Genomic DNA, 23,917 nt, shown 5'->3' with positions numbered 1-23,917 from the left:
TGCTTTCTGCTGCTAAGCAGCCCTCTCTGTTTCTCTCTCCTGCATACATTTACTTCCACCAACATGCTGCACACTCATGCCTCTGGGCCTGTGCTCACTAATAGCCCTTTGGCCTTAAAGTCTCTTCCCCTGCTTTTTGTTTGTTTGTTTTGTTGTTTTTTAATCCAAGCATATCCTGTGAATCATTCAAGGCATAGTTACAAAGTCCCCGAGGCCTGGAGAAAAGAACAGCTCTCCCCACCAAGGTTTCATCTATCATCGTATTCCACTTATTACACACTTATTGGTTGTGACTAAGTTATAGTCACCTTGGTAAACCTAGCACCTAACACATCATAACAGTCAGTAAATAATGGTGAATTAAATGGAATTAAATTTCAATAGCAGCTGTATTCCAATTTCTAGAAGTTCCTTTAACAATATCATCCAGGCCTTATATCTTAAAGTAGTCATAATTCTGATGTGTTTTATCCTTAGTTGACAACTAAATATACCAAGAGTCCTGTCCTGGTGGGTGATCATTCTCTAATTAATACAAAAAGATATTGTAACAATTATTAGGCATATTGTTTAAAATTCCATTAACTTGTCTGATCTCAAAAAAGGACAGGTAAACACTTTTCTCCAGAGCCTCAAAGATGCAGTTAACCTTGGATACTAGTGTTCCTTTCCCAACTATCCTTGTTGCATTCATAATGAATTCATTGTTGGCTCTGTTGCTTTAGACCACCTGGAACAGAAAAATAGCCTAGAACCAACATATGAATTAAATTTTAAACAGAGATGGCATGGGGTATAAAGTGTGGAAAACCAAACATTACAATAATATTTCAATAAACAATTAAATTGTTAAAAAAAAAAACCCAAGTGGAGTGCCATAACCTTCCCACAAAGAACCTATAAAAAACATCAACCCAGTATCTCCCCAAAAGTTACATATAAAATAATACAACTAATACTTATAATGAACATGGTAACTGAGTCTGTATACACATGGACATCATATGGGAATATAAAATGTGGTTTCTTGTTTAAGTAGATTGTACATAAACAAGAAAATGTCCAGTAAACACATTAACATACAAATATTATAAATTCTATGCTATTTTGGAAGGGATGAAGTTTCATTTTTTAATTTTATAATTCTGTGGTAGCAGTTACATGATACTCAAATGCCATATTCAGTCATCTTTCACTATTTCAAATCTATTATTCAGTTCTTTTAGTTTCTGGTAAAATACAGGAGCATCCAGGAGTAGTAGCTGAATTTGTAGGCTTTTTTGAATCATAGGTCCTTTATAAGTACGTATCTCCAAATTTAGGAAGTTTTGTTTGATACAATATTGATGACAAGGTTCCTCACGCAGCAAAAAGTACACGATACAGTATTTCAAGTGAGCAGGGTAATACAATTCTCATTTAAATTATAATTTACTTCTAAATATGTTTCCAACAGTAAGAATTAGAAAACTGCAAAATTAATCTACAAGGAAACAAGAATGATTTTTAAAAATTTATCAGAACTTACACATGCAAATGAATGCTACATGATTCAAATTACTAAACGTTGGAAGTTATAAACCCATTACAATGATGTTGTCATTGTTTTTTGTATGCTGTATGGCAGGGTCACACTTCATTATTTTTCCACGTTAGTATCCCATTATTGCAGCACCATTTGTTGAATTTTTGTTTGGTTGGTTTTATTTGTTTTTGCTTTTTTTTTTTTTTTTTTGGCAAGTACATGGGCTGGGAATCGAACCCAGATCCTCTGCATGGCAGGCGAGAATTCTACCATTGACCTACTCTGGCACCCCCAATGTTGTCATCTTTGAAAGCATTTTGGGAACATTTCTTTTGGAATTGTCAGTTTATGACTCATCCAGATATTCTTTCTCACTATTTTACATTCCTGTAAACAGCTCAAATTTATCATTCATATTAGTCACTAAATGTCGCTCAGAATGTATTTTGATTATTCTCCAAGATCAAATTTACCATCAAATGATAAAGATTTGTTACCACTGAAGCATTTAAAAGAATCCCATATGCCCTTGAAACAGTTCTGAAAGAACTTCAAAGACTCTTTGACAAATTGAGCATTATTACAGTAGGTACAAATAAATTTCCTGGCTAACTAAATTTAATTCTGCTCAAATATTTATCAGGTATCTATTCTATACAAGGTGCAGTTTTAAGTGCAGTGATATAGGAAATAAAAAGATAAGTAAAATATGATTTCCTGGAGAGTAAGAGGTATGATCTGAGAGGGAGAAATAGGAAGGTACATGACTGACTTTAGTACAAAGAAAACTATAATAAGTGACATAAGGAAGGTACAATAAATGAAGTGCAAAAGGAATTCAAAAGATGGAAAAATTACACCTACTTGGGGATCTATATCTCAGCTGTACCTTAAAAGATGGGTAGAATTTTGATAGACAAAAATAAAGAAGGAAACAATCCAGGGAAAAGGAATGGCATGAGCAGATGGAATAAAAGGATAATGGGTATTTGGGGAATGGTAAGTTCAACTAGAACTAGAAAGGAAGTGGAGCTCACTTTGTGGAAGGCCATGAATGAAAAGGTATACTTATATCTATTTATTTAAAAAATGGAGAGCCAGTGAAGATTTTTAAGCAAAGGAGTTGTATGGTCAAATTTTTATTTTTATACTTTATTATGATTAATTTGCCTATGTGTATAGTGAAACTGAAGAAATAAAGAAAGTTTTATAATAGTTTGGGTAAGAAGTAATTCAATCTTGGAACTGGGGTAAGGAAAACATGAGAATTTGAGAAGAGAAATATAAAACATAATAATAGGGTGGTGCAATGGTGGCTCAATGTCAGAATTCTCGCCTGCCATGCCGGACACCCAGGTTCAATTCCCAGTGCCTGCCCATGCAAAAATAAAAACAAAAACAAAAACACCATAATAATAAAGAAAGATCTTGGGCAGGATATAGAGGAGAACTAAACAGTCTCCAGATAACTGGCATAGTCTCTTTATGGTAATCATAAAACTGCTTCTTCAAAAGAGTGGCCTTCTCAAACTAATGGAGAGTCAGAACTCTGAATGTAAATGCAAAAAAGAGCCCAGTGTTGAAAATATGCTTCTTTTGTCTGAGTGGATACCCTAAAAGAGATAACACACATACCTGGATGTAAAATGAAGTCATAACATATTCATATTTAAAGTTGATAATCCAACTATAGCATACTTCTCTTTCTCAAGTAATTAAAATTCTTTAAAATTATACTTTGAAAGGCACCATATATCAGAATATTAGTTATACATTATATATGCACATTGCTGTACATAATTGTGCAGTCACAATAATACATGTACATAGTTATTTTACAGATGATTGAAAGGGATTTTCAATGGACTTTTTATGACTGCTATAACATTTCTGCTAAACTATGACATTCTGAAAGGCAAAGTATCATATTTGAAAAAATTACTCTAATTTTTACAGGTCACACAAGTATTCACAAAAAATGCACTTATTTGATTACAAAAATATTTCTGTTACAGAGACAATTTTACAAATAAGCTGGTTATCTTATTTTTTAAAAATTCAGAGGACTTTATGGGTGGGGTAAAACTACTACCTGACATATTCATATCTTATGTGAGTCAAAAATTGAGTATTTTATTAACAAGTATGTCATTAAGTGGACTTTGATGAACTGAAATAGTCAATCAGTTTTTGTTAACAATAACAAGGTCACTCAGCAAAGTGAATCAGTAAGAGATTCATAAATCAAAGTTTTAGCTTTGCATTAATTGCTTTAGTATTAGTTGAGAATTGAAACATCAATCATTCTGCTTTAATCTGCAGGACTTCTTAGGTGTTTTTTAATTATGAGGTGTACAACACAGTTGCTATACATGTAGTAGGTACTCAATAAATACTTGCTGATTGATCAATTAATTGAATTAACTTGGGCCTTTATATTCACTAGCTATCACTTGTTGAAATTCAAGAAAAGGCCACTGTAATAAATACAGAAACTTGAGCAAATATAAAAATTCTTCAGTAATTTCAGAAAATAATCAGATGTTAGCTTTAGATTCTTTTAAAAGATGGACTTTAAAAAAAATCAAATACATTCACTGTTGCATTAACACTATAGGGAAAATACATTCACTCTGTGATTGAAAAAATAGCCATTGGAAACTAATTTTGTTTTTGTATGTTTTTGGCCAAAAATGTCTTGATGAAGTCCCTAATAATATTGTATTTACTGTTATGAATTTAAAATATCCTTCTTCCTTTAGTAGAATGATACTACACACTGCAGGCTGAAGAACTACACATACTTCCCTGCAGAACTTCATATGGCCTGATCTGAATATCTAGCCTCTGTTTTCAGCTATAAGAGTATTCTTCCTTGCACTTAATCAACCTCCAGAAGAGTCTGCAACCCCCAGAACTCCTCTGACAGTATCTTCAGATGCTAACACTGCTCATCCAAGCACTCTGCCAAAGGGAGAGTGGTGGATAGAGGTAAAATTATACATTTCACCTCTTTTAAATTGGAATGTAGAGATATTTGAATATGGCAAATAGCAATTTCTGTGTGCACATTTGGCAATGTGAAATGACAAATATACAGTAACAAGATACACTAAACTCAGTACAGGATTTCCAGAATGGTAGAGTGAGGACATCTGTAAATCTGCTCTTCCATAAAAGTAATTAAAACATTTGCAAAAATTATCAAAATCAACTTTTTCATAGCTCTAGAAATTACCCAAAGAGCAGCAATATTCTGAGGAGCTTCTTTATAAGAAAAATTACTAAACTGCTGTAAGTACTGCATGACTTGTAGCATTGTAATTTGACATACACCAAAATCCTTTGACACAAATCCATGGTAGACTTGAAAATCAGCAGATTGGCAGCCAGGGTAGTTGTGCAAACCAGAGCCTTGCAGCCACTGGAAGGGACAGAATGTGTTTGGAGGTACTAAAAACTCTCAACCCCAGTTTAGTGTTACTATTTGACATGTTTTGCAGTTCTTTGGAAAAGCACCATTTGCATGGTGCTCTCTTAACTTGGAGCTCACACAGTGGATAAAGCGCTATGCTCAGGGGGTTGTTGAAAACAATTGCTAGCAATAACGTAACATAGCACTGCAAAAGCCAGCAATACCAGTTGAGGAAAACAGGAGTTTGCCCACCCCCATTTTTTTCTAAATGAAGGGAATGAGGTGTCCATAGGAGACTGAAAATTCTGACATATTCCTGGTGATCTGCAAGACTGCATTTGAGAACTACAGGGTGGCGATCATTTCTAGGAATAACATAAAATGGACCCAGTATACAATCTGGTTGATGCTGAGGTACTGATCAAGTAAGAAGTGAAGGCTAAGGCAGAATTTTAACTGCCTTAGTGTCATATACGTTCCTTGACATCACACATAAGAAATATCTGACCAGTCATTAGCTGATCATTAAGCTAACTGGATAGAGACTTTAGTGAACACACAATACATGGAATACAGACTTTATAGAAATAGTCCAGAAATACACTAGAGAAAGAAACAGCAGCAGCAACAAGAGCAAAAAGTCCCAGCTACCACACAAATCTCAGGGAGGGGAAGACTTAATTTTCAGAGTTGTCACATTATATCATCTAAAAAGGCCAAGTATTCAAAAATATATCATGATATATGCAAAGAAACAGTAAAGTATGGCCCATACACAGGGAAATAAAAGTCAATAGAAACTATTAACGAGGGGGTCCAGATGTTGGACTTACTAGGCAAAAATTTTATAACACTTATTATAAATAAGATCAAAGGATGAAAGGAAACCAGACCTAAGGAACAGAAAGAAAGAATGATGGTGTCATCTCCCCAAATAGAGAATATCAATAGAGATAGAAATTATAAAAAATAACCAAATAGGAATTCTAGAATTGAGAAGTACAATAACTGAAAACTCACCAGAGGGAACTCAACAGCAAATCTGAGTTGGCAGAAGAAAGAATTGATGAACTTGAAGATAGGTCAGTTGCTATTATCCAGTCTGAATAGCAAAAGAAAATGAATGAAGAAAATTATCAGAGCCTCAGAGACCTTTGGGACCCCATCACATGTACAGACATATTTAAAATGAGGGCCTCAGAGGAAGAGAAGGAAAAAGAGGCATAAGAAATATTTGAAGAAATAACATAAAATTTCCCAAATTTGAGGGAAAGCATTAATGTGTAATCAAAAAAGCTCAACAAACTCCAACTATGAAAAACTTAAGGAAATACAGACATAGTACATCATAATCAATCGGGCCAAAGCAAAACACAAAGAGAATTTCATGAGCAGCAAGGTAAAAATGAATCATCACATACAAGTGAGCCTCAATGAGATTAATAGCTGATTACTCATCAGAAAACGTGGAGGCCATAAATCAGTGGAAAGGCATATTCAAAGTGCCAAAGAAACTGTCAACCAAGAATTCTATATCCAGCAAAACTATCCTTCATAAATGAAGAAGGAATCAAGGTATTCACATATAAACAAAATTTTAGATGATTTATTTTGGGGTACTAGATGATAAATGAATTCACACAAAGAATAAAGAAAACCACAGGATAAATGCATTTGGGGAGGGGTGACTCTTCTTGTCCCAACTGATTTAAAAGACAAATACATAAAGCAATAATTATAAAACTGTGTTGTTGGGCTCATAATGTATAAATATAATTTGCATGGCAATAATAGCACACAGAAGTGTGGAAGGAGAGGAGCTATATTGGAGCAAAATTTTTATATAGTAGTGGTATTACAATTAATCTGAACTCAATTATTTTAAATTAAGATCTTAATTGCAACACTCAGGGTAACCACTACAAATATTCCTAAAAATTTCAGTAAAAGAAAATACAAGATAATTAAAATTGTTTATTAGAAAATATTTATTTAATACAAAACAAGGAAATAAAGGAAAAATAAAGGAACTAAAAAGACATAAGGCTTATAGAAAACAAAAAGCAAAATGACAAACTTAGTCTAAACATATCACTAACAACATTAAATGTAAATGGTTTAAGCAGTCTAATCTAAAGGAAGAGACTGGCAAAATGGATAAACATGTGATCCAACTAAATGCTGTCTACAAGATGCAATTTACATTCAACAACACAAATAGGTTGAAACTAAATGGATACAAAAAGAAATACCATGCAAAGAGTAACTGAAAGAAAATATGGAGTGTCTATGTTTATATCAGACAAAATAGATATTAAGAGAAAAAAATTTCCTTGAAAAAACAAAGGGGATCCTATAATGATGAAAATGGCAATCCATCAGGAAGACATAGCAATTATAAACATATAGCATCTAATAAAAGAGCAGAAAAGTACATGAAACAAAAACTGACAGAATTGAAAGGAGAAACAGAATAGTGGAATACCTAACTATTATACCTTCCATAATAAATATAACAATAAGGTAGAAGATCAACAGGAAATAAAAGACATGAAAACACTATAAACTACCAAGATCTAACAGACTCTAGAGAACAACCCACCCAACAAGAACAAAATACACATTGTTCTTAAGCACACATGAAATAGTGTCCATTATAGAATATATGTTAGGCAAAAAAAAAAATCTTAAATTTAAAAGGATTGAAATCAACCAAAGTATGTCCTCTGATCACAATGAAATGAAATCAGACACCAACAACAAGGATATCTGGGAAATGAACAAATATGCACATTTTTATGCACAAATTAAACATCACACTCATAAATAACACACATAGGTCAAAATATAATTAACAAGAGAAATAAGACATTACTTGGAGATGACTGAAATGAAGATACAACATAAATTTATGAATATAAATACAAAATCCTTAAAAAAATAGCAAACCAAATCCAGTAGCATATAAAGAGGATTACACATTATGTCCAAGTTAGATTCATCTTAGAAATGTAGATTGATTTAATATGTGAAAATGAATTATTTTAATATATCATATTAATAGAATAAAGAACAAAAGACACATGATCATCTCAGTGGACACAGAGAAAACATTTGACAAATACAATACCTCTTCCTGATAAAAACACTCAACAAACTAGGGACAGAAAGGCACTTCCTCATCTTGATAAAGGACATCTACCAAAAACTCATAGCGAGCATCATATTTAATGAGGAGAGACTGAATGCTTTCGACCTAAGATTAAGAAGAGAAAGATGTCTGCTCCTGTCACTTTGATTCAACATTGTACTAGAATTATTAGCCATGGAATTAATGAAGAAAAATAAATAAAATGCAGTAAAGTTTTACAGAAGTAAAACTATTTGTATTTGTAGATGACATGATTTTGCATATAGAAAATTGTAATAAATCCACCAATATCATTAAAAGTAATAGTTTAGTTTAGCACATTTCCAGGGCATAAGATCAACATGAAAAATCAACTGTATTTCTATATACTTGCAATAAACAATCTGAATAAGAAATTAAGAAAACAAATCTATTAAAAATAGGATAAAATATAACATACATAGGAATAAATTTAACAAAAGAAGTGCAAGAATTATCTACTAAAAATAAAATATTATTGTTGAAAGAAATTAAAGAGTTAATGGATTAGAAGTCGTAAAATACCAAGATGGTAATACTCCCCAAATTTATGTACAGATTCAATATACTGCCTATCCAAATTCCAGCTGACAGATATGACACCAAAGCATGAACAACAAAAGAAAAATTAGATAAACTGCACTTCACTGAAATTAAAAACTTTTCCACATCAAAGAATATTATCAAGAAAGTAAAAACACAACTTACAGAATGGGAGAAAATAACTGATAACTACATATATGAAGAGGATTTAATATCCAGAATATATTAAAAATTGCTACAATTCAACAACAAAAAGACAAATAACCCTATTGAAAATTGGAAAGGGACTTGAATAGGCATTTCTCAAAAGATGATATACAAATGTCCAATAAGTATATTAAAAGGTGCTCAACATCTTTGGTCATTGGGGAAATGCAAATCAAAACCACAGTGAGATATCACCTAACACCCTCTAGGGGGGCTATTATTTCAGAAAAACAGAAAATAATAAGGGTTGGAGAAGATGTTGTGGAGAAATAGGAACAATTATACATTTCTGGTGGCATTATAAAATGGTGAAGACACTATGAAAATCCACTTTGAAGATAGAAAGTTGAACATGGAATTAGCAAATAATCTGGCAATCTTACTTCAAGTAGGGGCTTGGATAGATATTTGTACAGCAATGTTATTCACATAACCAAAAGGTGGAAGCAACACAAGTGTATATGTTGGGAACATTGTGTTGCATGAAATAAGCCAGAAATAAAAAGATAGATATTATATGATCTCATTTACATGAAATGCCTATAATATACAAATTCATAGGCACAGTTAGTAAACTACAGGTTACTAGGGGCTGGGGGTAAGGGAAATGGGTTGTTGTAGCTTTAATGGTGCAGTGTTTTTGTTTGTAGTGATGAATAACTGGGTTAATGGATGTTGGAGATGGTAGTCAAATATTGAGTGGGAATAATACCACCAAATTGTATACTTGAAAGTGGTTAAAATGGGAAAACTTGAGTTGTATATGTTACTACAATAAAAAGTTTTTAAAGGAGTCATATTTAGTTACAAAAGAATTCCACCTGTAGCTTTTTGTCAGAGAAGATAAGCTGATACTAAAATTCATATGCACAATAAATGCTAGAGACACAGAATTGTAGGAGATAGGATTAAAATAAGACCTGCGGAATTAGTTGGGAGTAGATGGCATTATAGTGGTGTTGGCAATAAACTGTGGAGATTGTAATCTGCTTTATGTTCCCTGATTTATGTAAAACAGTCTGGGAGGAAGACAATGTTTGTTTACCACAAATGGTTATCCTAAGTATAAAGGAAGATAAGCACTCTGTTCCCTCAGGAAATGCATGCATGCCTTTTGTCATCCTGCAGTATGTAAGCAGGATCTGGTTAAGAATAAAGTTGTCTGTTATCACTGATCTTCAGATCCCCTGATCCCATCTCTTTCTCATCATTCCTTAATATCCTTCGAGCTTCAATCCCATAGGAAGCAACACAGAATAGCCAAAATAATCTTGAAAAAGAATAAATCTGTTTAAGGGCATGCACTTCCCTATTTCAAAACTTATCCAAAGCTACAATAATCGACTGTGTGATACTGGTATAAGGATAAACACACAAGTAAATGAAATAGAACTGGGAGCCCAGAAATAGACCTTTATATATAATCAATTGATTTTTGACAAAGGTGCTAAGACTATTCAATGGGGAAGGGATAGTCTTTTCGCAAAACAGTGCTGGGAGAAGTAAATATCCATGTGCAAAAGAATATGATGACCTTAACCTCAAAACAGGTACAAAAACTTTCTAAAATGGATGAAAGACTTAAATGTAAGAGATAAAACTGTAAAATTCTTAAAAGAAATCATAGAAGTCAGTTTTCCTTACCTAGGCTTAGGTAACTTGTTTTTTAAATATAATGCCAAAAGTACACATGACAAGAGAAAACAGATAAACTGGACTTCACCCAATTTTGTGGTAACAACAATGCCACCAAGGAAGTGAAAAGACAATTTATGGAGTGGAAGAAAATATTTGCAAATCATATATCTGATAAGGAACTTATATACAGAATATATAAAGAACTGAACAGATACAACTAAAAAAATAATAAGGCAAATAACACAAATAAATATGGACAAAAGGGCAGGCTATGGTGGCTCAGCAGGCAGAGTTCTTGCCTGTCATGCTGGAGACCAGAGTTGGATTCCCAGTGCCTGCCCAAAGGAAATATACAACTAGCTAATAAGTAAACAAACAAACAAAAAAACTGCTCAACAACTTTTGCCATTAATGAAATGCAAATCAAAACCACCATCAGACACCACTTCATACATGAGGTTGGCTACAATAAAAAGACAGACAAGTGAGAAGTGCCAGGTGGAATGTGGATAAATTGGAACCCTCACATTTTCAGTGGGAATGTAAAATGGTGTAGCCAATTAGGACAACAGTTTAGCAGATCATCAAAAATTTTAAGCATGTAATTATCAATGGACCAGATATTTCACACCTAGTTATATACCCTAGAGAACTGAAAACATGTTTTCACACAACTTGCACATGAATGTTCACAGAGGCATAATTCTTTTAAAAATTATTATATTTTCCAAAATGTGGAAACAACTCAAGTACCCATCAACTAATGTGTAGAAATGAAATGCTGTACTTGCATAGAGTGGATACTAGAGGTCAATGTAAAGGAATGAAGAATTGATACATGGCCTGGAGGCAAGATGGCAGCATAAAGAGGTGTGGAATTTAGTTACTCCACTAGGGCAGCTAGTACATAGTCAGGAACTGTCTAGAACAACTGCTTAGGAAATTCTGTGACTGGAAAAACATTTTAAACCAGTTTGGAATGAGTCGAAGGGCTGAGATCACAGCACACAGAACTGTAAATCCCCCAAACTGTGAAAACCAGCACCCCTCACCCACTGGTACAGGAAGCAGTTTTGCAGACACTTGTGTGAATAAGAAATAGTCTTGACTAGGAGCAGGGGAAGGAGAGCGCCAACACACTCTAATTGCAGTTTTAATTAACAAATTCAGACTGCATACAGGCTCTGAGCACAGATAAACCCAGAGTGAGCATGAAAGGAACCCCAAGGTCTCTACTGACAGAGAGGAGGTGGGGCTGACAAAAAAAAAAACAAAAACAAACAAACAAACAAAAAACAGAGGTTGTTGAAATCTGCTGAGCTCAGAAAACTGGAAAAAGACTGTTACCCAAGAAAAGGGGCACATAGAGCTGGGTACCACTTCTGGCTCTTAATTGGTGAACATGGGGGGTTGGGGACTAGCTCTGAAAAAGATTTTAAAAACTCTTTAAGCAGCCCATTAAAAGATAGAACAGCCATTTTCTATTGTCAGCAGTGACCCAGGTAAGGAGGTAGTTAAGGTATGTTTGAGAGACAAAGAAACTCAAGTGAAGGAGATAACTCCCTAAAGCATATATCTTCCCCAAGAAAAGGGGAGGGGGTCAAGGCCCAGCAAAGGTGGCAGCAGTCATTCAGAGAATTCAGACTCCAGGGCCTGGAAAAGAGAAACAATTTAAACTCACCTTCTACTTCAGCCTGTCTCAATCACACCTGTGGCAGGAACAGGGTCTGCTGAGAATTAAAGGCACTGTACCACTTTTTGCGGGTGGGGAGCTGCAGGATGACAAGCAACACATGTTGGACAGGATAGGGAAAGCAAAGACTCAAGAAGCTTCACAAGAAAGACTGGCAATCTGCTGGGCCTCACCCTCAGGGAAACCTGATAATGGATACATCCTCTCTCTGAGAACTTGGACTGTCTTCTCTGGGAAAATCTGATTGGAGTCAATCATATCTTGGAAAATTCTCCTCAAAAAACATTCCATAAAGGCAGAGCAAGAGCCAGAAAAATGAGAGCTGACAAAATCTTATCAGTTAATCAAAAACTATGCTAGAGGTCTAGAAAAAGTTGGAAAGAAGAGAGAGAACAGTAAACTGACTGAAAATTTTCCAACTCTTATGAAAGACATAAAATTACACATCCAAAAAGTGCAGCATACTGCAAACAGAACAGATCTTAAATGACCTACACCATGATGCTTACTAATCAGATTTTAAGATGTCACACACAAAGAGAATTCTGAAAGCAGCAAAAGAAAAGAGATCCATCACATACAATGGAAGCTCAATAAGACCATGTGTGGATTTCTCAGCAGAAACCATGGAGGCAAGAAGGCAATGGTATGATATATTTAAGAAATTGAAAATAAAACTGCTAACAAGAATTCTATATGTGTTAAAACTGTCCCTCAAAAAATAGGGGAGAGTTAAAATATTTTCAGACAATCAGACACTGAGAGAATTTAAGAACAAGAGACTTGTCTACAAGAAATAGTGAAGGGAGTGCTACAGCCAGATAGGAAAAGACAAGAAAGAAGTTTTGGAGAAGATTATAGAAATGAAGTTTATAATTTCAATAAGGATACAAAGAGAGGAAAAATATGAATTATGGCATATAGAATCCTAAAGACAAAATGGTAGAAGAAATCAGTGCCTTTACAGTAAAGACACTTAATGTTAATGTGTTAAACTTCCAAACCAAAGCCATAGACTGGAAGAATACATTTAAAATCAGGACCCAACTATATGCCAGATAGAAGAGACTCACTTTTAGAGCCAAGCACAAAAATAAGTTGAAAGTGACAGGTTGGAAAAAGATATTTTATGTAAACAAAAACCAGATACCAGCAGGGGTACTATACCAATAATAGACAAATAGACTTCAAATGTAAAACAAAGAGACAAAGAGGGGCACAATAAATTAATAGAAGTGACAATTCATAAAGAAGACATAGCAATCATAAATATTTATGCAACAGCCACAGTGTACCAAAATACACGAGGCAAACATTGACAGCACAGAAGGGAGATACAGACTTCTCTAGAATAATAGTTGAAAACTTCAATACACTACTCTCATCAATGGATAGAACATCTACACAGAGGATCAATAAGGAAACAGAGATTTTGAAGAGTAAGATAAATGAACTAGACTTAACAGATTTCTACAGAACATTATATCCTTCAACAGCAGGATACATATTTTTCTCAACTGCTCATGGTTCATTCTCTAGGATAGAAAATAGGTTTGGTCATAAAACAAGTTTAAATAAATTAAAAATGATTGAAATTATACACAACACTTTCTCAGATCATAATGGAATGGAGTTGGAAATCAATAACAGGTAGAAGGCTGGAAAATTTTCAAATATATTAAGGCTAAAAAACACACTCTTAGACACCCAGTGGATCAAGAAAGAAAGTACAAGAGAAATCAGTGAATATCTCGAAGCAAATGAAAATGAGAACACAGCATACCAAAACTCACTGGATGCAGCAAAGGCAGTGCTGTGAGGGGAATTTACTGTCCTAAATGCCTATATCAAAAGAGAAAAAAGAGGAAAAATTGAGGAATTAATTGGTCACCTGGAGGAACTACTAGAGAATGAACAGAAAACTAAACCCAAAGCAAACAGAAGGAAAGAAATAACAAATGTTAGAGCAGAAATAAATGAAATTGGGAACATGAAAACAATATAATCAACAAAACTAGTAATTAGTTCTTTAAGAATATCAGTACATCAATGGACACTTAGCTAGGGAGACAAAAAATGAGAGAGCATACAAATAAATAAAATCAGAAATGGAAGGGGGACATAACTACTGACATGGCAAAAAAAAAAAAAGGAGATAATGAGAGGATACAATAAGCAACTATATGCTAACAAAGAAGACAGCATAGATGAATGGCTAGTTTCCTAGAAAAGCATGAGCAACCCAGCACTGACTTGATAAGAAATAGATGACCTCAACAAAAATAATTACAAGTGCTTGAATCAGTAATCATAGCCTTCCAACAAAGAAAAGCTCAGGACCAGATGGCTTCATGGGTGTATTCTACAAAGTAATCAAGAAAGAATTAGTACCAATTCTGCTCAAACTCTTCAAAAACTTGAAGAGGAGGGAATGCTACCTAACTCATTCTATGACGCTAACATCACTCTAATATAAAAGTGAGGCAAAATATTACAAGAAAAGAAAATTACAGGTTAACCTCTTTAATTCATTTTTATTTTTAAGAAACAAAAATCCTCAACAAAATACTTGCAAACTGAACCCAGCAGCACATTAAAATAATTATACACCATGACCAAGTGGGATTTATTCCAGGTATGCAAGTCTGGTTCAACACAAGAAAATCAATTAACATAAAACACCACATCAATAAATCAAAGGGGAAGAACCACATGATCATCTCAATTGATGCTGAAAAGGGATTTGACAAAATTCAATATCCTTTCTTCATGAGAACACTTCAAAGGATTGAAATAGAAGCGAACTTCCTCAACATAATAAAGGGAATATATGAAAAACTCACAATTAACATCATACTCAATAGGGAAAGACTGAAAGCTTTCCCTCTAAGATCAGGATCAATTATCACTGCTATTATTCAACACTGTACTAGAAGTTCTAGCTAAAGCAATTAAGCAAGAAAAAGAAACAAGACATCCAAACTGGAAAGGAAGTAGTAAAACTCTCACTGTTGGCATATGGCATGATCTGATGTGTAGAATATCCAAAAAAAAAAAAAAAAACTACAGCAAATCCACTACAGCTAATAAATGAGTAGAGCAGAGTGGCAGGATAAAAGATCAACACACAAACATCAGTAGTGTTTCTATACAACAGTAATGATCAATCTGAGGAGGATATCAAGAAACAAAATCCATTTACAATAGCAACCAAAAGAATAAAACATTTAGGAATAAATTTAACTAAGGATGCAAAAGACCTATAAACAGAAAACTACAAAAAATTACTAAAAGTAATCAAGAAAGACATAAAGAAATGGAAGGGCTTAGTATGTTCATGGATATAGTTAAGATGTCAATTCTACAAGAATTGATTTATAGAGTCAATGCAATACCAATTAAAATTCTAACAACTTACTTTGCAGAAATGGAAAAATCAAAAATCAAATTTATATGGAAGGGTGAAATGCCCTGAATAGCTAAAATATCATGAGAAAGAAAATGAAGTGGGAAGTCCCACATCATCTGACTTTAAAGCATATTACAAAGCTACAGTCTTCTTAAAAGCATGGTAGTGGCATAAAGAAAGGTATACTGAGCAACAGTTTCACTTTGAGTTTCAGAAATAGACCCTCATATCTATGGACAATTGCTCTTTAATAAGGCAGCCGAATCAACTCAAAAGGGAGAGAACAGCCTCTTCAAGAAATGGGCTGGGAGAACTTGATGTCCATATCCAAAACAATGAAATAGGATCCTTATCTCACATGTTATATAAAATTTACTCAAAATGGATCAAAGACCTAAGTATTAGAACTAAGACCAAAAAAACTTCTAGAAGAAATGTTGGGAAACATCTTGAAAATCTTCTAATAAGAGGTGGTTTCCTAGACCTTATAGCCAATGGGCAAGGAATAAAAGAAAATATAGACAAATAGTATCTTCTCAAAACTAAATACTTTTGCAAGTTAATGGGCTCTGCCAGGAAAGTAAAAGGCAACTTACGCAATGGGAGACAATATTTGGAAGCCACGTATCAGATAAGTGTTCAATATCTAGAATATACAAAGAGATCCTACAACTCAACCAAAAAAAGACAGACAACCCAATTAAACAATGGGCAAACAATCCTAAAGAACACCTAGGGCAATATATAAGATTCTACAAAGGTTCCATGCACTGGGGTAACTTTCCAGAAATCTGTAACCTCTAGAGGGTCCCTGGACAAGATAAGACCTGAAACCTAGAGGGCCCAGCCTCTCCAGAACATCAGCTAGTTCCATCTCCCTACTCCATATTATTGACAGCCCCTTCCAACATGAAAAATGTTAGAATGGTTATAGCCAAAATACCCCTAAAGAGTGGGGTAAAAAGATCAAAGGTGTTGGTGGAGTTGTACAGAGAAGGTAGGGTTTAACAAATGAACATGATTGCTGAATCATTACATGGATATCTCTTTCAGTCTCCAATATCTTAGAGCATGAAACCCATGCCAAACTCTGAAATATGTTCTAAAAGTAATTGTGCTGCTGTGCTTTGAAATTTATTGCTTTTTTGTATACATGCTATTTTTCACAAAAAAGAAAAAAAAACACGTCGATTTGATGATAAAAAATATTTATCCCTTCTAGCCTCCTATATTCTGGAGCAGCTAGAAGGGAAAAATCTGAGAGGATCATATGGTAGGTAGTCCATGACAAACTCTGGGATCTGTCCTGTAACTTCTTGTTGAAGAGTGTTTGAAAACTATTGCTTTTTTCTCTCTTTGCTTTGTGTATATGTTATATTATACAATAAAAAAGTTTTAAAAAACTATGTGGCAGGGAGAAAGATCAAAGGTGATGATGGAATTATACAGAGAAGATCAGGTTTAACAAATGAGTATGATTGCTGAATCATTATACTGATATTTCTTTTAGTCTCCAGTACCTTAGAGCAGCTAGAAATAAAAACCTAAAATTGTGGAATTATAATCTATACCAAACTCTGAAATCTTTCCTACAACTAACTGTTGTGATATACTTTGAAATTTACTGCTTTTATGAATACATGTTATTTAAAAAGAAGGAAGAGTATAACAAGATAGGATTTAAGAATTGAGTATGACTGCTGAATCATTATATTGATACTTTTGTTGGTCTCCAGTGTCTTGGAGCAACTAGAAGAAAAAACAAAATCATGGAACTTAATCCATACCAAACTTTAAAATCTGCTCTATAACCAACTGTTAAAATATACTTGGAAATTTATTGCTTTTTTGTATATATGTTATATTTCACAATAAAAAACATTAAAAAATGGACAAAATACATGGACAGAAACTTTTCTGAATAGGAAATGCAAATGGCTCAAAAATACATGAAAAGATGCACAACTTCACTAGCTATTAGGAAAATGCAAATCAAAACCACAGTGAAATATTGTCTTATACCTACAAGAATGGCCATTATCAAAAATCAGAAAACTACAAGTACTGGAGAGGATATGGTGAAAGAAGCACACTTCTTCACTGTTGGTGGAAATGTAGAATGGGGCATCTGCTGTGGAAGATGGTTTGGTCGTTCTTCAGGAAGCTATGTATAGCATTGCTGTATGATCCAGCAGTCACATTACTAGGTATAAACTCGTAGGAACTGAAGGCAAGGGCACGAATGGTCATTTGTACACTATTGTTTACAGTGGTATGTTTCACAATTGCCAAGAGATGGAAACAGCCCAAATGTAAATATACAACAGAATATTGAGTAGCTGTAAGACAGAATGAAGTTGTGGGACATGGAACTAGGTGAATGAACCCTGAGAACATTATGTTGGGTGAAATAAGCCAGAAACGAAACAGATGAGTGGAGAAACAAAATGTGGTGTATACATATGATGGAATATTGCACAGCAGTTAGACAGAATAAAGGCATGCCACATACAACAATTTTGATGAACCTTGAGGACATTATGTTCAGCAAAATTAGCCAGTGAAAAGGGCAAATAGTGTATAGTCTCACTAATATGATCTAACTGTATTGAGCAAACTCTGAGAGTTAAAGTTAAGAACACAGGTTATCAGAAGAAAGAAAGGGGGTAGAGATTGGGCATTTCATGATGCAGGAGTACAGACTGCTCAACAGGCTTCAGTATAAAGTATGGCTGGCACAATACTATGTAATGGTAGCACAATAATATTACGAGTGTGAATATTGCTGAAAGAGGAAGGCTAGAGGCATGTATGACCCCAGAAGCAAAGATAGAGTATAAAACTGGACTTTATAATGTAGCAGAACATAGAGTGGACAATGATGGTGATTAAATGTAAATATAAGAAAGATTTTACATGAGGGGAAGAAATGAATATCACCATTGCAAGATGTTAAAAATAGGATGGTATATGGAAAAAATGCAATCAACATAAACTAGGGCCTATATTTAACACTAGCATTGCAATATCTTCCACTAATTATAACAAAGGCAATATATCAAAGCTAAATATCAATCAGAGGGGCACATGCAGGAAGGGTACGGTATTCTTGTTGTATTTGTTGTTCTTTCTCCCTTTTATTGTTTTATTCTTTGTTTTCTCTTTTTTATTATTCTCTTTTTAATTTTAAAATTATTTTCTGTTTTTTTCTCTTCTTTCTTCGTGTAAGAAATGGAAATATTCTCATATTGATTGTGGTTTTCTCATATAGATATACGGCATAATTGTATAACTGTGTGATTATACCAGAAGTTATTGATTGTTCACTTTGGATGGATTGTACAGTGTGTGAATGAAGCTGTTTAAAAAAAATAAGCAGAGAGATATAAGTGCCGGAGAAGATGTTGAGAGAGAGAGATAGCTATTCACTATAGGGAAGCAACCCATCTAGAGGACAGTGTGATAGCTCCAGAGGAGTCTAAGTATAGGGTTGACATATGATTCTACAACCATATTATCTTGTATATACTTGGAAGAACTAAAAGCAGGGACACAGATATTTGCCCCTTGATGTTTATGGAGATATTTTTCATGATTTGCAATGGATGAAGGTGGTGTAAGTGTACACTGATGGATGAATGGAATGGTGAACTGTGGTGTACATATACAACAGAATATTGAGTAGCTGCAAGACAGAATGAAGTTGTGGGACATGGAACTAGTTGAATGAACCCTGAGAACATTATGTTGGGTGAAATAAGCCAGAAACGAAAAGACAGATATTGTAAGGCCTCACTAATATAAACTAAATATAATGAGCAAATACTGAGAAATGAATTCAAGAACATAGGTTATCAAGGGATAGAATGTGAGAAGAGATAGGGCAAGCAACAATTAAGGAGTACAGAATGTTCACTAAAGCTTATTATATAGGTTCCTAATTGTAAGCGCTTATAGCAGTCACTCTATTCCTGAGTTTTAACTGTTATTTCTAAATTCTGAGACGCTGAGCAATTTGTGTTCAACCTGCTAGTGCCTTGGAACTTTGGGTATTTGTGTGACACCTGAGACTTAGAGGTAAATTTCTGCAGCTCTGAAAGTCAGTATCTCCCTATACAGCAATTGTTAAAGAAGCTGAAAAAGTGATCAGACTTCAATTAGAGCTAGGAATGAAATGGACCTGGTTAGTACTAAGGTATATCAAGATAATGGGTGATATTGACTGTAGTTTAAAACTTCAACTTGTGTGTGAGTGAGACTAAAAGAAGAAATGTTTATTTCGTACAAAATTTATCTTTTCTGTAGCACAATATCTAATTTAAGCTGTATGGTCAGCTTATTTAAACAATATAATTACATGGAACCTAGAAAAGGGAATGAGATCTTATTCTGTACAGGTTAATGTAACAACCCCAATACATCCAAGAGTATTTTGAGTAGAAAATAAAAAATTTTTTGCAAGGTCACCTTAAGTGACTGGGGGAAAAGGTGGAACTATTAAACTTCCTACCTTGGGAATTCCTGATATTCTCTCAAGCATTAGGGACTCCCAATTTCATATGTCAAGCACTTGATCTTGGAGCCTGTGCTCATGAAACTTATTCCTGTAAAGGAGAAAGTAAGCCTACTTATGATTATGCCTAAGTGTCACCCCAAGAAAACCTCTTGTTGCTCAGATGTGGTCTCTCACTCTAAGCCAACTCCGCAATTAAACTCACTACTCCCCACCCCCCCCCCAGGGGACAGGACTACAGGGATTTAAGTCTCCCTGATAATGTGGGACAAGACTCCATTTATATGAAATGTCCATAATACACAAATGTATAGAGACAGAAAGTAGATTAGTGGTTGCCTAGGGCTGAGGAAGCATGGTAATGGTGTGCCAATGGGTATGGGGTCCTTTTGAGATGATGAAATGTTCTAAAGCTAGATTTTGGTGCTGTTTAAACAACTATGAATATATTTAAAAACCACTGAGGGCACTGTGATGGTTGCTCAGTGACAGAATTCTCACCTACCATGCCAGAGACCTGGGTTGGATTCCCAGTGCCTGCCCATGCAACAAAACAAAACCAAAAACACTGAATTGCACACTTTTAATGGGAGAACTCTTTTATAAATTATATCTAAATAAAGCTGTTAAAAAAATTCTTACTAACTCCATTCACTCAGCACAAATTACTATTTCTTATTTGAGTACTTGCTTAAGAAATATTTTGGTCAAGTCATTTAACCTTACTGGCTTCCAATTTCCTCAGGTAAAAATGCCAGTTGGGATGGATTAAGATGCTATGATGCTCCAAGTTTATGTAAGTATAAATGTCCATTTTATTTAAAAGGTATACTAAAGTTCTCAAATACTGAGGAAAGTTGGAGGGCACTATGAAGTCACTTTCAACTAACTGGAATTCTTTATACTTATAAAATGCTTTTTAAAGGCAGCTTAAAGTTCTCTACTTCTAATAAATCTTTTTGAAGTCCATAAGATATGTATATGTAGTTAATTATTACATCTCAATAGTAATTTCAATAAATCCTGTGTTTATAGCACCTGTCTTCAAAATGCTTCAATACGGTCATATATATGATCACTAATTATTGATCTTCAATCATCACACCACGCTTATGATAAATAGGTAGTCTGACCTAGAGGTAATACGAAAAGTGAATGGCACTTTGCAGAGCAATTGGTTACAAACTGGCCCCAAAGCAGTGAGTTTAGCATAGAAAGTTTATGAAATAGGGTTTGACTGTGTTATCCTGGAATAGCACCTCCTTTTAGCTTTCTGACTATTGCTTAAACAGTCAATATGGTATTCCAAGGGCTCCAAAACAGAACTGATTTCAATTTATCAGCATCCTCTAGGAGTTCCTCAATGTATAGTCATTCTACTAGAGATTGCTTTGAACTAGACTGTCCTCCAGGAATTGAACCTCAGCTTTAAGATTTCTGGTGCATCAGAGAGAAGAGGCTGATAACTGTAATATAGTTCCAGTGTTAGAAAACTGAGAAAATTGCTTGCATGCTTCCAGTTTCAAGAAAGTTACAAATAAGGACTTAGATAGATTATATTCTTCTAAGTCCTAATTCAACAATATGGGCCATATAGCTTCATTTAAAACCTTGGAAGCTAGCCTCCATGGACTCTACTTCTCCAGGCTACCTTGGTTTCTCCAAATCTCAAATAACTAAAAAGAAAAAGTTGGGGTCAAATGACATTTCTCTGCAAACAGTTTTCACAGTATGATCTCAGTTAAAGTTCGCTTGAAGAGGTTTGGGATAATAAAAATAGAAATACATGGGATTTTAATAGATACATTATGTTGAGTATAAGAGCTGATCCCCAGTCTTCTCCTAGCCAACACTGTATGCTATTTCTTCCTCAATTATCATAAGATAATTTTGGGTTCTGAAGTATTTTATTAAAATTGGAATGTAAAGGAGACCTGAACTAGCCGCATTTCATTGATTATCCAGTAATGAGTTACATGTATAAGAAAGTTTGTGTGTCAAGGAAAGTACAAGGAACCTTACACAGATTTTCATTTCAAGTTCATAGTATTCCTGAGAAGTAGGTTTTATTAACAACATTATACAAATGAGGAAACTGATGCACAGAAAGGTTAGGTCACTTGTCAGCAGTCACATAAGTAGAAAGTTGCAAGGTATGGATTTGAATCTGGGTCTACTAGGCTCTAAGTTCATTCTCTAAATTGTCAGACCACCTTTCCAAATGGAGATAACTATTCAAAAAACTGTTAAATTTTATTGCATTCAAAGTTTCTTAAAAAATAAAAACAAATTTAATTCCCTTAAAATTCTATCACCCCCAAAATAGAAAGTATAAAACATAAAATCATAGGTTAAATAATAAAAAGGGAGTGGTAGGCTCATGAAAAACAAAAAAGGTAAAATCTATACTCTCAGGCTTCCCAATGGTCTAACACAGTTGATATGGTTAGGCAGTGTGTATGGCGAAAAAAAAAAAAAAAAAGAAGTGATAGATTCCTAAATTGGAATCTTGGTTCTGTCATTTACTAACCATGTAATTAAAATATGGATAAAATGCCTATGCATCCAGACTGGTCTGAAAATTTGAAAATTAAATGGAATCAGGCACATAAAGTACCTAATGGTGCCTTGCACATAGTAAGTTCTCAGCAAATGGTAAATGTTTTCCTTATTACTGTTATTAAGAGCAATGCTGTAGGTGTAAAGAAGTACAAATGAGTAGGTGAATGAAAGGGGAGTTTGTTATTTTAAGCATGATTTAAGAAGGAGCAAACACAGGAAAATAAATAGGTTTAAATAAGATGTGCCTACTAATGATGGTTATCAGGTTCTTTTTCTTCTTGGGCCAATATGACCAGAGGGATAATTCCTATACTATATTATTTATTGAATTTTCATTTCTCATTTTGAAGCAGGGAGCTGTAAGACAGAGGAAGTTAAGAAAAGTTGATTTCCTAAATTATAAATAATGGGTACAAGGGTGGTTCAGTGGTAGAATGCTCACCTTGCATGTGAGAGACTCGGGTTTGAGCCACAGATGATGCTCCCCACCAAAAATAATAAATAAATAAGTAAGGAGAACAAACTAGAAGCATCTTAAATCAGGATAAAGTTTAAGTACTGTGTTTGAACAGATTAAAGGGTCTATCCAGTGCCAGGGAATGTGGCAACACCTTACTATTCAAATTCTCTGAAGTAGATTTTTCAGAGAAAGTATTGCAGGAAAATCTATGACCTAATGAGATGTTCTAAGGTTAGTTTATATGTCACTGTTAAAAAGATTATTTGAGTCATACATAATTTAATATGTTAAAGAGTAAAGAAATGATATCTATTTTATGCCCAGGTCTAAAATTGCCCTCTTTTTCTGAATAGTGTATTTTCCCTACAAACATTCTTAAAAAGACTATCTGATTAATGGCCCACCTAATGTTTAGAATAAGCAGTCAACTGAATTATTGCAGATGCTGACCTCTCAGCCATCAGCATGAGGAAAAAGGATTGATTTTTCTGGCTGTGTATCCAGGGAAGGCACCACTCATCCAGTGACATCTCCCCAAACTGCAAATGAAAACCATTACATGAATAATCATGTTCAAGTGGATGAGTCTAGCCAATTTAATCCTATTTTATTGATGAGAAATGCCATGCTTCCCATGAGGCTACTATTTCCTGAACAAAATCATTTAAATGTCAGTGAAAAGTTGCCACGTTATAAAAATGAATATATTCAATGAAAACAACTAATCAATTTTAAACATGACAAAAGCAAATGATTTTTCAAGTAGTTGACCCTAAACCATCA

At 34.2% G+C, this 23,917-nt stretch overlaps 1 protein-coding gene across 2 annotated transcripts in view; it reads right to left on the bottom strand.

Annotated features, from left to right (window-relative positions):
• HDX (highly divergent homeobox) overlaps positions 1 to 23,917 on the bottom strand; it is a 280,072-nt gene that overhangs the window by 193,447 nt on the left and 62,708 nt on the right. The gene's annotated exons all lie outside the window — the stretch shown is intronic.

This window comes from Tamandua tetradactyla, chromosome X (genome assembly GCF_023851605.1).
Source record: "Tamandua tetradactyla isolate mTamTet1 chromosome X, mTamTet1.pri, whole genome shotgun sequence".
NCBI lineage: Eukaryota > Metazoa > Chordata > Mammalia > Pilosa > Myrmecophagidae > Tamandua > Tamandua tetradactyla.
The sequence above is the reverse complement of the archived record's forward strand: the minus strand, read 5'-3'. Positions and strand labels throughout refer to the sequence as shown.